The 12,560-nt window shown below is 40.4% G+C and overlaps 1 pseudogene; it reads right to left on the bottom strand.

Annotated features, from left to right (window-relative positions):
- Positions 1-4,622: 4,622 nt before the first annotated feature.
- LOC102963488 lies at positions 4,623-5,171 on the bottom strand (annotated as a pseudogene).
- Positions 5,172-12,560: the final 7,389 nt, after the last annotated feature.

Here is a 12,560-nt window from a genome sequence, read left to right as displayed (position 1 = left end):
CTCAGCTCTACTATTTCTTTTCAATATTAAGTGTATAGAGGTGTTTGCAAAGATATTTTTGGTTAAGTCTGTTGAATCTCCCAAGGATGCTACCTCAAAGACTCTTTATTGGTTGAATAAATTCTGTTAGGATTAAGATGATTTGGTTTTAGATGGCACAACTTTCTTGAGAAATTCTGAGCTACTTTTAGACCGTGATTCACAAAACAAACCGTGGTTTAGTACTTTCAATTTCATTTGAAAGGAATGCCTTTTTTTTTTAATTAAAAAAAAATTTTTTTTTTCAACGTTTTTTATTTATTTTTGGGACAGAGAGAGACAGACAGAGCATGAACGGGGGAGGGGCAGAGAGAGAGGGAGACACAGAATCGGAAACAGGCTCCAGGCTCTGAGCCATCAGCCCAGAGCCCGACGCAGGGCTTGAACTCACGGACCGCGAGATCGTGACCTGGCTGAAGTCGGACGCTCAACCGACTATGCCACCCAGGCGCCCCTGAAAGGAATGCCTTTTAAAGCAGCTTTATATATTATGGGACCTATTAACCTACTGTGTGTCATGTTCTTTGGACTTAGTTCAGAATGTCCCCTTCAGTCTAAAAAGTAATGAATTGTGTAAGTAAAGTGTTGATGATTCCAGGAAAATATCTCTACTTTTCACAGATGTCTTTCTCATTGTGTTTAGAAGTAAAATACAGACAGGCTACTTCAGGGTGATAGTTTCCCAAAGCAAAATGAAATAAATTGACAGATAATAATAAAACAAAACAAAACAAAAAAAAACAAAGCCTCAGAGGAAGCTCCAAATAGGCTGGTCTGGAGAGTGGAAATCTGAGGACAAATTACTTGATAGCATTGCATGGAGCATTTACAGTGTAAACTGAGGATTCCTTATGATTGTTATGAATTGCCAGTGTTACAGAAAAAGGAAAAAGGAAAGAAAAAAATGAAGGTTCTTTATTATGAGTACTAGCTCACTGATTAAGAAAGAATTTAACCGGGGTGCCTGGGTGGCTCAGTTGGTCAAGTGTCCGACTCCTGATTTCCAGCTCAAATCATGATCTCACAGTTCATGCATTCCAACCCTGCGCTGGGCTCTGCACTGACAACGTGGAACCTGTTTGGGATTCTCTCTCTCTCCTCCTCTCTGCCCCTCCCCCACTCATGCTCGGTCTTTCTCTCTGTCTTTCTCTCTGACTCTCTCTCAAAATAAATAAATAAAACTTAAAAACAAGAAAGAATTTATACAAACATTGTTATAACAACATCAACAGAACTTAAAATGAAAGTAAAAACCCAATACTCTCACATTCCTATTCACTGAAAATCCATCTGTTCTCATTTTTCATTTCTTTGTAGGATTCTTAAAAAAATTTTTTTTAACGTTTATTTATTTTTGAGAAGAGAGAGACAGAGCATGAGCGGGGGAGGAGAGAGAAAGAGGGAGACACAGAATCTGAAGCAAGCTCCAGACTCTGAGCTGTCAGCACAGAGCCCTGACTCGGGGGTCGAACTCAGGCACCGTGAGATCATGACCTGAGCCTAAGTTGGATGCTCAACCGACTGAGCCACCCAGGTGCCCCTCTTTTTAGGATTCTTTTGTTCCATTAATTAGGCAGAATACTGTTTATTCACCATTTCTAAACTGTAAGGCACACAGACCCAGGTTTGTTTTGCTTTGATATTATAATATTGCTATGGAAATCTATATGCAAGTTTAGAAAATACTTTTGGATTATTTCCTCAGAATAAATCCATGGAAATAGGCTTTCTGAATCAAGGTACATAACATTTTAATAGCTCTTTACTATGTTAACTCTTCTTTGAAAAAGCATTATCATACCCATTTATTCTATGCAGGTATAAGTACACCACCTCACCATTCCTGAGTATTTGATTTTGAAATCAAATTGGTATAAAATGGTGTCTTGTTATCATTTTAATAAGTATTTCTTTGACTATTAGAGTGATTGAACATTTCCTCATATTTGTGATTACTAATTATAATTTCTATTTTTTATGCAGATTGTCTGGTTATTTCATATATTCTCATGTGTCCAGAGAGCCTGAATAATATTCTTAACAATTTTTACAAGCTCATTTTAATGTAGATTTTAACCCTTTCCTTGTTTAACTACTATAAATATTATTTAGTCCACTGTATGTCTTTCCAGTATAGTTTTTGTTTAGCACAAGTTTTGAATTTTTTAATGATGTAATTATTGATCATTTCATTTGTAGTTTCTTTTATTGCTTCAAAACTTAGAAAGTTATTACTCCAGACATTTGAGCTGAGCTCAGTGTTAAACCCCCTGAGGTCCTAGCGTCTGGCATGCTGAGAAGTTAGTGGGAGTGGAAGTTGAGTAAGGAAATCAGGACAGATAGAGCTAAGGTTATATGATAGTTGTATTGTTAAATGGTGTGTGTGTGTGTGTGTGTGTGTGTGTGTGTGTGTGTGAAACATTTTCCCACAGACGAATTATACTGTACTTTCTAAGAAGTATTAATACCTTCAGTTTGGCTGGCACCCAGGAAGCCTGACTGTGGAGTGTGGTACTTTTCGGGAAATTTAGCTTCAGGGAGGTAGCCAACAAATTGATTCATGTTCAGAGTAACTTTTTTTTTTTTTGTTTTGTGTTGGTTGTTCGAGATGAATTCGTTGTAAATAGAAGTCTAACTAAAACGTAGCTCTGGGAAAGAATGAAATCTCATAATGGTGCAACTGTTGCTAAATAATTTCCTGCTTGCCCCCAAATTGACCAATTTCAGGAGGATCGGGGAGATCTTGTCTTACAACATGTTCCAACAAACAAGGAAGGGTTAAAAAATCATACCACCTCATTGCCACATGCCTGGCAATGGCAATAACTAAAGACTTTCTGGAACATCCTTAATTCAGGTATTCTATTTTGTTGATCTATGTTCACTCCTAACTTGTCAGATCACAGGTTGTAACTTCTGTTCAAAAAGTAGAGCCACCATAGGAATTTCGCAGTGGATTTCTAGCTGGGGTTCTCAACCTCATTCTTCTCTTCTCCATTTTGCTTATCTTTATTTAAAATAAAAAGAGCACATTTATGTGCCAATGCTTAGTTTCAGAAACTCTAATGGTTCTCTGTTATACATTGCAGCAAGCCCAAACTTCTTTTTCCAACTAAAAAAAAAAAAGTTTATTTATTTTTGAGAGACAGCATGCAAGTGGGGGAAGGGCAAAGAGGGGAAGTGACAGAGGATCTGAAGTGGGCTCTGTGCTGACAGCAGATAGCCCAGCGTGGGGCTCGAACTCAGCTTGATAAGGGTCTGGAACTCAAGAACTGAGAGATCATGACCTGAGCCAAAGTGGGATGCTTAACAGACTGAGCCACCCAGGTGCCCCTCTTTTTCCAACTTTAATGACTCTGCCCTACTTAGGTAACACTCTTTCTCCTGCTGCTGCAATGTTCACCTTTTGCTGTAGCCAAGTCCTTCTGGTTTCTTTGCAACTGCCCTATTCCCACCTATTAAGCCTTTGCTTCCCTTCTTTATCCATTTGGTCTGCCAAAACAGAATGTGATAGACTGTGTGGCTTATCAACAACAAATTCTTTTCTCAGAGTTCTGGAGGTTAGGCAGACTAAGATTAAAGAACCTACAGATTCAGTTCTGAAGATTAAGATTCTGCTGAAGTCCTGCTTCCCAATTCATAGATGTGTCCTCACATGTTGGAAGGGGCAAGGGAGCTTTCTAGAGTCTCTTTATAAGGGCACTAATCATTCAGGAGGGCTCCACCCTCATGACCTAATCACCTCTACATACCATCACATTGAGGATTAGGTTTCAACATATAAATTCTGGGGTGACACGAACATTCGGTGTATAGCCCCTTCTAGCCTAATGCTTCCCTCCTGGGATGATTTCCCTCCTTTCCTCACATAAACCCGGACTCACTTGTCAAATCCCAGCTCATGCCTGACATTGAACAAAACAAAGCACAGATAGAGCTCACTGTCCCAGGGAGTCTTGGTGCCACTACATAGGTTAAGTCTCTGGGTAGAATCTTATCATTCAAAGTCTGCTCCAGCCTCTCAGAGATTGTTTTCCCTGGGTGGTTCTCTTTATGTGTTCATTGAGCAGGTAAATCTGTTGGGCAGCATTCTGGTTCTTAAGGAACTCTAGATGGTGCCCCACAAATGTGACCTGTATATTGAATGTAGTGGCTGTGCTGTGCAAAGAGGAAACCACTTTATTCTTTCTCACCACTGCCTTTAAATAAAACCTTAACTAACCTCCATGCCAAGCTCCGGGATGGTGTCTAAGGCTTTTGTTTTTCTAGACACTGGAGATTAGAACAATTTGAGCCATTAACAATTCCAGCCCAGTTTAAATCAAGACTTGTCACATATCTGATTTTTTAATTTTTAAATTGTTTTTAGAAGAGCACTTGTTAGCATTTTAAAAATTTATTTTGTTTTTTAAAAATATTTTTTTAATGTTTATTTATTTTTGAGAGAGAGACAGAGCGTGAGCAGGGGAGGGGCCACAAGAGAAGGAGACACAGAATCCCAAGCAGGCTTCAATATCCAGGCTCTGAACTGACAGCACAGAGCCTGACATGGGGCTCGAACCCACAAACCATGAGATCATGACCTGAGCTGAAGTTGGATGCTTAACCAGCTGAGCCACCCAGGTACCCCAGAGCACTTGTTAGCATTTAATGAACCTCCCTCCACGTGACTTCAAGCTACCAGGACGCAGGCTCCCCCAATGCCCTTAATCTTCTCTTTAGCTCTTCTACTGAAGAATTTGGCCTTCATGATAGCAGGCTGTTTTGGGAGCTTTCCCTTCCCCCAAACTTTGTAGTAGCCCCATTGCATCACATCAATGATAGGAACAATTCCAGTTTTTTTGGGGGGGGTGGGTAGCATTTACCTGTGTCTGCTCATTGACCAAGGTCCACACTTTATCAGGGTTGACAGTTGGGCAGAAACTCTGGTTCCTCTTTAAGTTATAGTTAAGTTATATAAGTTATAACTTATAGTTATAAGTCAAAGTTGATCCTGTGGTGATGCATGTCACCAGCATTCCCCTGGCCTTCTGGGTGCTTCTGGTGTTTGCCAAAGCACCGTGGCCCTGGCTTACCAGGCTCCAGCTCACATGGCCCCAAAGTTTCCAGCTCTTCCTCACTCTGGATGGCATGTGCATAGCCCAGAAGAAAGAGCAGTCACATATCTAATTGAAAGCTTCTCCTTGCATGTTCCCCAAGATACTTGAAATGTTTTCCCAAGGAGGGTGGGGTGGGGAGGCAATGTCTGTTTTTTCTTCTTACTCTTTCCACCTCTTGCCTTTATTTGCTAGATGCTCCGGGGTTAGGCAGGGGAAAGAGGGGTATTTTTTTGAAACCTAGTGGTGCTAGTTTGTGAAAACCCTCTGCATAGCAAACACCCCGAAACGGACCATTTTCAAATAGGGAGCTTTTGTGGGTTCTTTGGGGACTCTCTGTTGGAGACCTCTGGCATTGCACCATTTGCTGAGTCACTCCCTTGCTGCCATTTTTTGATACGCCCCTCAATCCTACTCCAGCAGTTCATACCTTGTAGCCTCTTTCTGCTGGGATGGCCTGGACCTTGGCAGGCAGTGTTCTTGGGTGGGGTCCTTTCAAGAGATCTCTGACCTGGTTATCCTTTATAGCATCCATTTGGCCCACAGAGACATGGTGACTCTCTAAACTTTGGAAATGCAGTATTCCCACTTTGCTGTCAATAACACACTGCTCCAGCCAGCCTCTTCTCTTTGGACTTTTCTAGGTGAGAATCAGGCACCATTCTCTGTGCTTCCCAAACTCCAGAGAACACAGGTCAAACTCTGTGATAGTCAGAAAATGCCCCCCCTTGTCCCCGTAGATGTGCACGCCTTAATCCCTGGAACCTGTGAATCTGTTACTTTATTATGTATGTATGTATGTATGTATGTATTTTTCCATAGCAGCGTTATTTTTATTTTTTTACTTAAAAAAAAAATTTATTTTTAAGTAATCTCGACACCCAATGTGGAGCTCGAACTTACAACCCCCGAGATCAAGAGTTGCATGCTGCACTGACTGAGCCAATCAGGCACCCATTTTTTTAATTTGTTTTAATTGAAGTATAGTTGACATACAATACTACATTCGTTTCAAATGTATAACATAGCAATTCCACAATTATGTACATTACAAAATGCTCACTATAATAATTATGGTTACCATCTATTACCATATAAAGTTATTATAATTTTTTAGTCAAACATTTTATTATGTCTATTTTTAATTTTAATTAAAATTATAGTTAACATGCAGTGTTTTAATGTAGTGAATCAACAATTTTTTTTTTTTTTTTGCCAATGATGAAATATGATTTATTCAACAGAGGCTAGTGATGTGGATTTTTATGTGAAATGATTTAATTATTTAAAAATTTTTTTCAGGGGCGCCTGGGTGGCGCAGTCGGTTAAGCGTCCGACTTCAGCCAGGTCACAATCTCGCGGTCCGTGAGTTCGATCCCCGCGTTGGGCTCTGGGCTGATGGCTCGGAGCCTGGAGCCTGTTTCCGATTCTGTGTCTCCCTCTCTCTCTGCCCCTCCCCCGTTCATGCTCTGTCTCTCTCTGTCCCAAAAATAAATAAAAAACGTTGAAAAAAAATTAAAAAAAATTTTTTTTTCAATGTTTGTTTATTTATTTAATATAATTTATTGTCAAGTTGCCTAACATACAGTGTATAAGTGATTCAACAATTCTATACATTACTCAGTGCCCATCATGACAAGTGTATCCTTTAATCCCCATCACCTATTTCACCCATCCCCCACTCACCTCCCCTTTGGTAACCATCAGTTTGTTCTCTATAGTTAAGAGTCTGTTTTTTGGGTTGTTTCTTTTTTTCCTTTGTTCGTTTGTTTTGGTTCTTAAATTCCACATAGGAGAGAAATCATATAGTATTTGTCTTTTTCTGACTGCTTTATTTTGCTTAACATGATACTCTCTAGATCCATCCATATTGTTATAGATGGAAAGATTTTAGTCTTTCCTATTCATGAGTAATATTTCATTGTATATATGTACCACATCATTTTTATTCATTCATTTATTGATGGACACTCACGCTGCTTCCATATCTTGGCTATTCAAAAAAATTTTTAAATGTTTTTATTTACTTTTGAGAGAGAGAGAGCAAGAGTGAGCACGGGGGAGGGGCAGAGAGAGAAAGGGAGACACAGCATCTGAAGCAGGATCCAGGTTCTGAGCTGTCAGCACAGAGCCCAACGTGGGGCTCAAACTCACAAACTGTGAGATCATGACCTGAGCAAAGTTGGACACTTAACTGACTGAGCCACCCAGGCACCCCTGCTTCCATATCTTGGCTATTGTAAATAATGCTGCAATAAACATAGGGGTGCATGTGTCTTTTCAAACTAGTGTTTTCATATTCTTTGGGTAAATACTCAGTAGTGTGATTACTGGATCATAGGGTAGTTCTATTTTTAATTTTTTGAGGAACATCCATGCTGTTTTCCACAGTGGCTGCACCAATTTATATTCCCACCAGCAGTGCATGAAGGTTCCTTTTTTCCATATCCTTGCCAGCACTTGTTGTTTCTTGAGTTTTTGATTTTAAGCATTCTGACAGGTGTGAGGTGATATCTCATTGTGGTTTTTAAATTTGTATGTATGTATGTATGTATGTATGTATGTATGTATGTATTTTGAGAGAGAGAGAGAGAGAGAGAGAGAGAGAGCGAGCTTGCCAGGGAGAGGGATAGAGGGAGAGAGGGAGAGAATCTTAAGCAGGCTCCATGCTTAGTGAGGAGCCCTATGCTGGGCTCCATCCCACAACCCTGGAATCATGACTTGAGCTGAAATCAAGAGTTGGATGCTTAACCAACTAAACCACCCAGGCACCCCTTCGTTGTGGTTTTGATTTGCATTTCTATGAGGAGGAGTGTTGTTGAGTATCTATTCATGTGTCTGTTGCCCAACTGTATGTTTTCTTTGGAGAGATGTCTTTTCATGTCTTCTGCCCATTTTTAATTGGATTATTTGTTTTTTTTTTCATATTGAGTTGTATAAATTCTTTATTTATTTTTTATACTAACCCTTTATCAGAGATGTCATTTGCAAATATCTTCTATTCAGTAGGTTATATTTTAGTTTTGTTGATTATTTCCTTTGATGTGCAGAAGCTTTTTTTAAAGTTTATTTATTTATTTTGAAAGATAGATAGCACAAGTGGTGAAGGGGCAGATAGAGCAAGAAAGAGAAAGAGAGAGAATCCCAAGCAGGCTCTGCACTGAAGTGCAGGGCTCGAATCATGAACCCGTGAGATCATGACCTGAGCTGAAATCAAGAGTCAAATACTTAACCAACTTAGCCACCCAGGTGCCCCTGTGCAGAAGCTTTTTATTTTAATATAGTCCCAATAGTTTATTTTTGATTTTGTTTCTCTTGCCTCAGGAGACCTATGTAGAAAAATGTTGCTACATGGCTGGTGTCAGAGAAATTACTACTTGTGCTGTCTTCTAGATTTTTATGCTTATAGGTCTCACATTTAGGTCCTTAATCCCTTTTGAGTTTATTTTTGTGTATGTAAGAAACACTGTTTCAGTGTTTTGCATGTAGCTGTCCAGTTTTCCCAGGACCATTTGTTGAAGAGACTGTCTTTTTCCTATTGCATATTCTTGCCTCATTTGTTGAAGATTAATTGACCATATAATTATGGTTTTTCTTCTGGGCTCTGTAATCTGTTCTGCTGGTCTGTGTGTCAACTTTTTGTGCCAGTACCATATTGTTTTGATTTCTACAGCTTTGTAGTATGTCTTGAAATCTGGGATTGTGATACCTCCAGTTTTGTCCTTCTTTTTCAAAACTGCTTTGGCTATTTGGGGTCTTTTGTGGTTTCATACAAATTTTAGGATTGTTCTAGTTCTGTGAAAAATGCCATTGGTATTTTGATAGGGATTGCATTAAATCTGTAGATTGCTTTGGGTAGGATGGACAGTTTAACAATATTTGTTCTCCCATCCATGAGCATAGAATATCTTTTTATTTGTTTGTGTTGCTCAACTTCTTTCATCAATGTTTATAGTTTTCAGAGTACAGGTCTTTTACTTCCTTGGTTAAGTCTATTCCTAGGTATTTTCTTATTTTTGGTGTAATTGTAAATGGGATTGTTTTCTTAATTTCTCTTTCAGCTACTTTGTTTTTAGTGTATACAAATGCAATGGATTTCTACATATTGATTTTGTATCCTGTGACCTTACTGAATTCATTTATTAGTTTTAGTGTTATTTTGGTGGAGTCTTCAGGGTATTCTATGTATAGTATCATTTCATTTGCAAACAGTGAAAGTTTTACTTCTTCCTTGCCAATTTAGAAGCTTTTTATTTCTTTTTGTTGTCTGATTGCTCTGACTAGGGCTTCAGTGGAATGTGTTACTTTACATGGCAAAAAGGACTTCGCAGATGTGATTGAGGTCATGGACCTTGAGATGGGGGGATTATCCCGTGTAATCCAGGTAGGCCCAATCTAATCACCCAACTACATGAGTCCTTGTAAGTGGAGAACCTATCCCAGCTGTAGTCAGGGAGAGAGATGTGACTACAGAAGAAGGGCAGAGACTTGTGACACGAGAAGGACACTTTTCATCATTGCTAGCTTGAAGATGGAGGAAAAGAGCCATAAGCCAAGGAATGTGGTGACTTCTGGAAGCTGGGAATGACTCTCAGGTATAGCCAGCAAGAAAATGAAGACCCAAATTCTACAACTACAGGGAACTAAATTTTGCCAGTAGCCTAAGTGAGCAGGAAATGGATCATTCCCTAGATCCTCCAAAATATGAGCTTGCTGCTAACTTTGTTTTAGTCACTGAGACTCCTAATAGACTTCTGCCCTATAGACTATAAGATAATAAGTTTGTGTTGTAAGCCACTAATTTTGAGTAATTTGTTATGGTAACAATAGAAAACTAATATACTCTCCCCCAGATTTTCTCCCTGAGTCTGCCTCTTGGTAAACATTGGGTAAGTAGGAGGTGAGACTGTGTCCTTCCCTTAGCAGGGAATCTCTACCTTCATTCTCTCCCACTGCATTTCTTAAAGCTTCTCCCACATGGTTTGGGAAGACAATGGTATACTTTTCTAAAACCACTGGACTGACAACTTTGCTGGTACTCTTTCCTAAGCATAGGCTGGAGGTGGATGTCTTGGTGTAGTCAGCATTTTATTTAAGCACGCTTGCCCTAGTCACAGTGTAGAGGCAGGAAAAGTCCCATTTAACCTTGTTGGACAATAACAATCATAAATCTTTGTTCCTTGGTTCTGCATTTCAGTGAAAGTGCATATAGACCATTTCTAAATATTTCCATTACTCTCTAGCTGCCTGAGTTCCTCTGCCAGACTAAATCTCCTTGATGGAAATCCTAATACTGATTGTCCTCTGTGTTTTGAGGAACACATCTTTCACATTGGACTCTGTACGCTTTTGGTCCTATTATGTGTCTGAAATTAATTTCTGCAACCAAGTCAGTTTCCTCACTCATTCTATTTTATGCAAATTGCCAGCAGGACATCATGTCTGTTCTGTGCCTTACCACGCATAGATAGAGCTTCGGGTTTGGAAGGGTTGAAGGGACTGGAAGGCTCAGCTGTTCCACTGTTTCTTTCCTTCCCCTCCTCAATCTTGAATCACCCCTCTTCAGTGTCATCCAAGATATGCATTTGAGGGGCGCCTGGGCGGCTCAGTTGGTTAGGCATCTGACTTCGGCTCAGGTCATCTTCTCACGGTTCATGGGTTCAAGTCCCATGTCAGGCTCAGAGCCTGGAGCCTGCTTCCAATTCTGTGTTTCCCTCTCTGTGGCCCTCCCCTGCTCATGCTCTGTCTCACTCTTTCTCTCAAAAATAAACATTACAAAAAAAAGATATGCATGTGAGTGATCCATTGGGAATCTCCCTACTTCTTTTGGCAGCTTGCTCAAACATGGAGAATTTTTTTTTTTTTTTTTTTAGCTTCTTGAGGGCGAGGACCAAATCTTATGCATTGTGACAAAACCAACCCCAACTCAGAGCCTGGAGCATAGCAGAAACTCAGCGAATGAACAAGGGAATGAATTAGCGAATGAATGAATACTATTGGGCCCCAACTGGCTTCCTTATGGTTTCCATAAAATGTCCTTGGAATGATTTAGAATGATTTAATCCCTTCTCTACAGAATGGTAGAGAAGCCATCTTGTCCTAATTACATCTTTCCTTCTCATCTGATATATTTTCAGCCCCCAAAGGATAGTCCTACATATCAAATTACAACCCTTTCTACTACAGTTGTATAACAGCCGCCTAAGGAACGTTCAGTTTTCTGGAATGCATTTAGCATGAGGGTGGGCCGGAAGTGATTGTGTAACTATTGCAAAAGTCTGTGGTTTGAATCTTTATAAAAGTTTTATCTCAGCAGCCCAGACGCAGGACTCTGCCAAAAATCACAGCTTCTCTGTTTCCAACTGTGCATGCTGCAGATAGCCCCGAAAAAGGACTGAGGGTTTATAGGGAAGGCGTCGTGATGTGTTTATGTGCAGCAGGATATTGAATGGGACTTTTCATGGTGTCTTGAAATTTCATCTGAAGTCCCAAAGCTGAGAATGAAAGGTGATAAGTATTCCCACGTTTATGAATGGGATGCTAGCACTAGACATATCCAGGCAGAAAGTATGAAAAAACAGCAAAATTGGTATCAACCTTCATCATACACCTCCAGCTGCTGCAGGAGAATGGGAATTAAAAGGAGTTTCTGGAGGTAGTGGACAGTGTTGTGGAATTTCCCTTTCTCTTCTTATGAGGGGAGCCCTCAAGAAAATTGGAGGCTCTATCAGTGCCCCATGATTGGAATAGAGCAGGGTGAGAGAATTCATGGAGAAGTGGGTATGTGTCTTCTGGACATTTTAGGGACATAAGTTAATGGCAACTGATGCTTGCTTCCTGCCTGATGACTGTGGAATGTGGGAGGCTTGTTGGACCAACGATAGTACTCTAAGCAAGTGAGGAGGGTGACAGTGAGAGCTGTCTGCGCTACCAGAGTTTGTAATGCTGAGCATATGTGTCTCCCAAGGGCCATGATGGAAGATAGCTGGCCTTCGACCAGGAGGGTTACCTGTGGGGCGAAGGGACCCCAGGAATAAGCTGCTGCATGGTGTATTTCTGGGCAGGAGCTGAGAAGCATGTGAGAAACTTCTGTGAGAAGTAGGAGAGTACACTTGCTTTTAGGGGGTTTTTCAACCAAGTGGTTTCTACAGTGAGCCTTTGAAAGCCAACAAATGCATTCCATTGGAGAGAGCAAGCATATGGGCCTTTCTTACATCAAGGCCATGGTCTACCATATTTTAACAGCACCTACCATGAGAGATATATTTGCTTCTTTTCCTCTAATTCTCCTGCTCTCTGCCTTGACCCTGGCAAAATCAGAATCGGTGGCTGAGGGGAGAATGAAGGAGATGGAAGAAAAACAGACAATAGGGCCACTGTAGTGCTGTGGTCTCCCTGCCATAGGTTGGGGTAGAGCTTGGGGCG

The sequence above is a fragment of the Panthera tigris genome, chromosome B4, assembly GCF_018350195.1.
Source record: "Panthera tigris isolate Pti1 chromosome B4, P.tigris_Pti1_mat1.1, whole genome shotgun sequence".
In the NCBI taxonomy this organism is placed as follows: Eukaryota; Metazoa; Chordata; class Mammalia; order Carnivora; family Felidae; genus Panthera; species Panthera tigris.
Note: the sequence above shows the minus strand (reverse complement) of the source record. Positions and strands in the feature narration are given on the sequence as shown.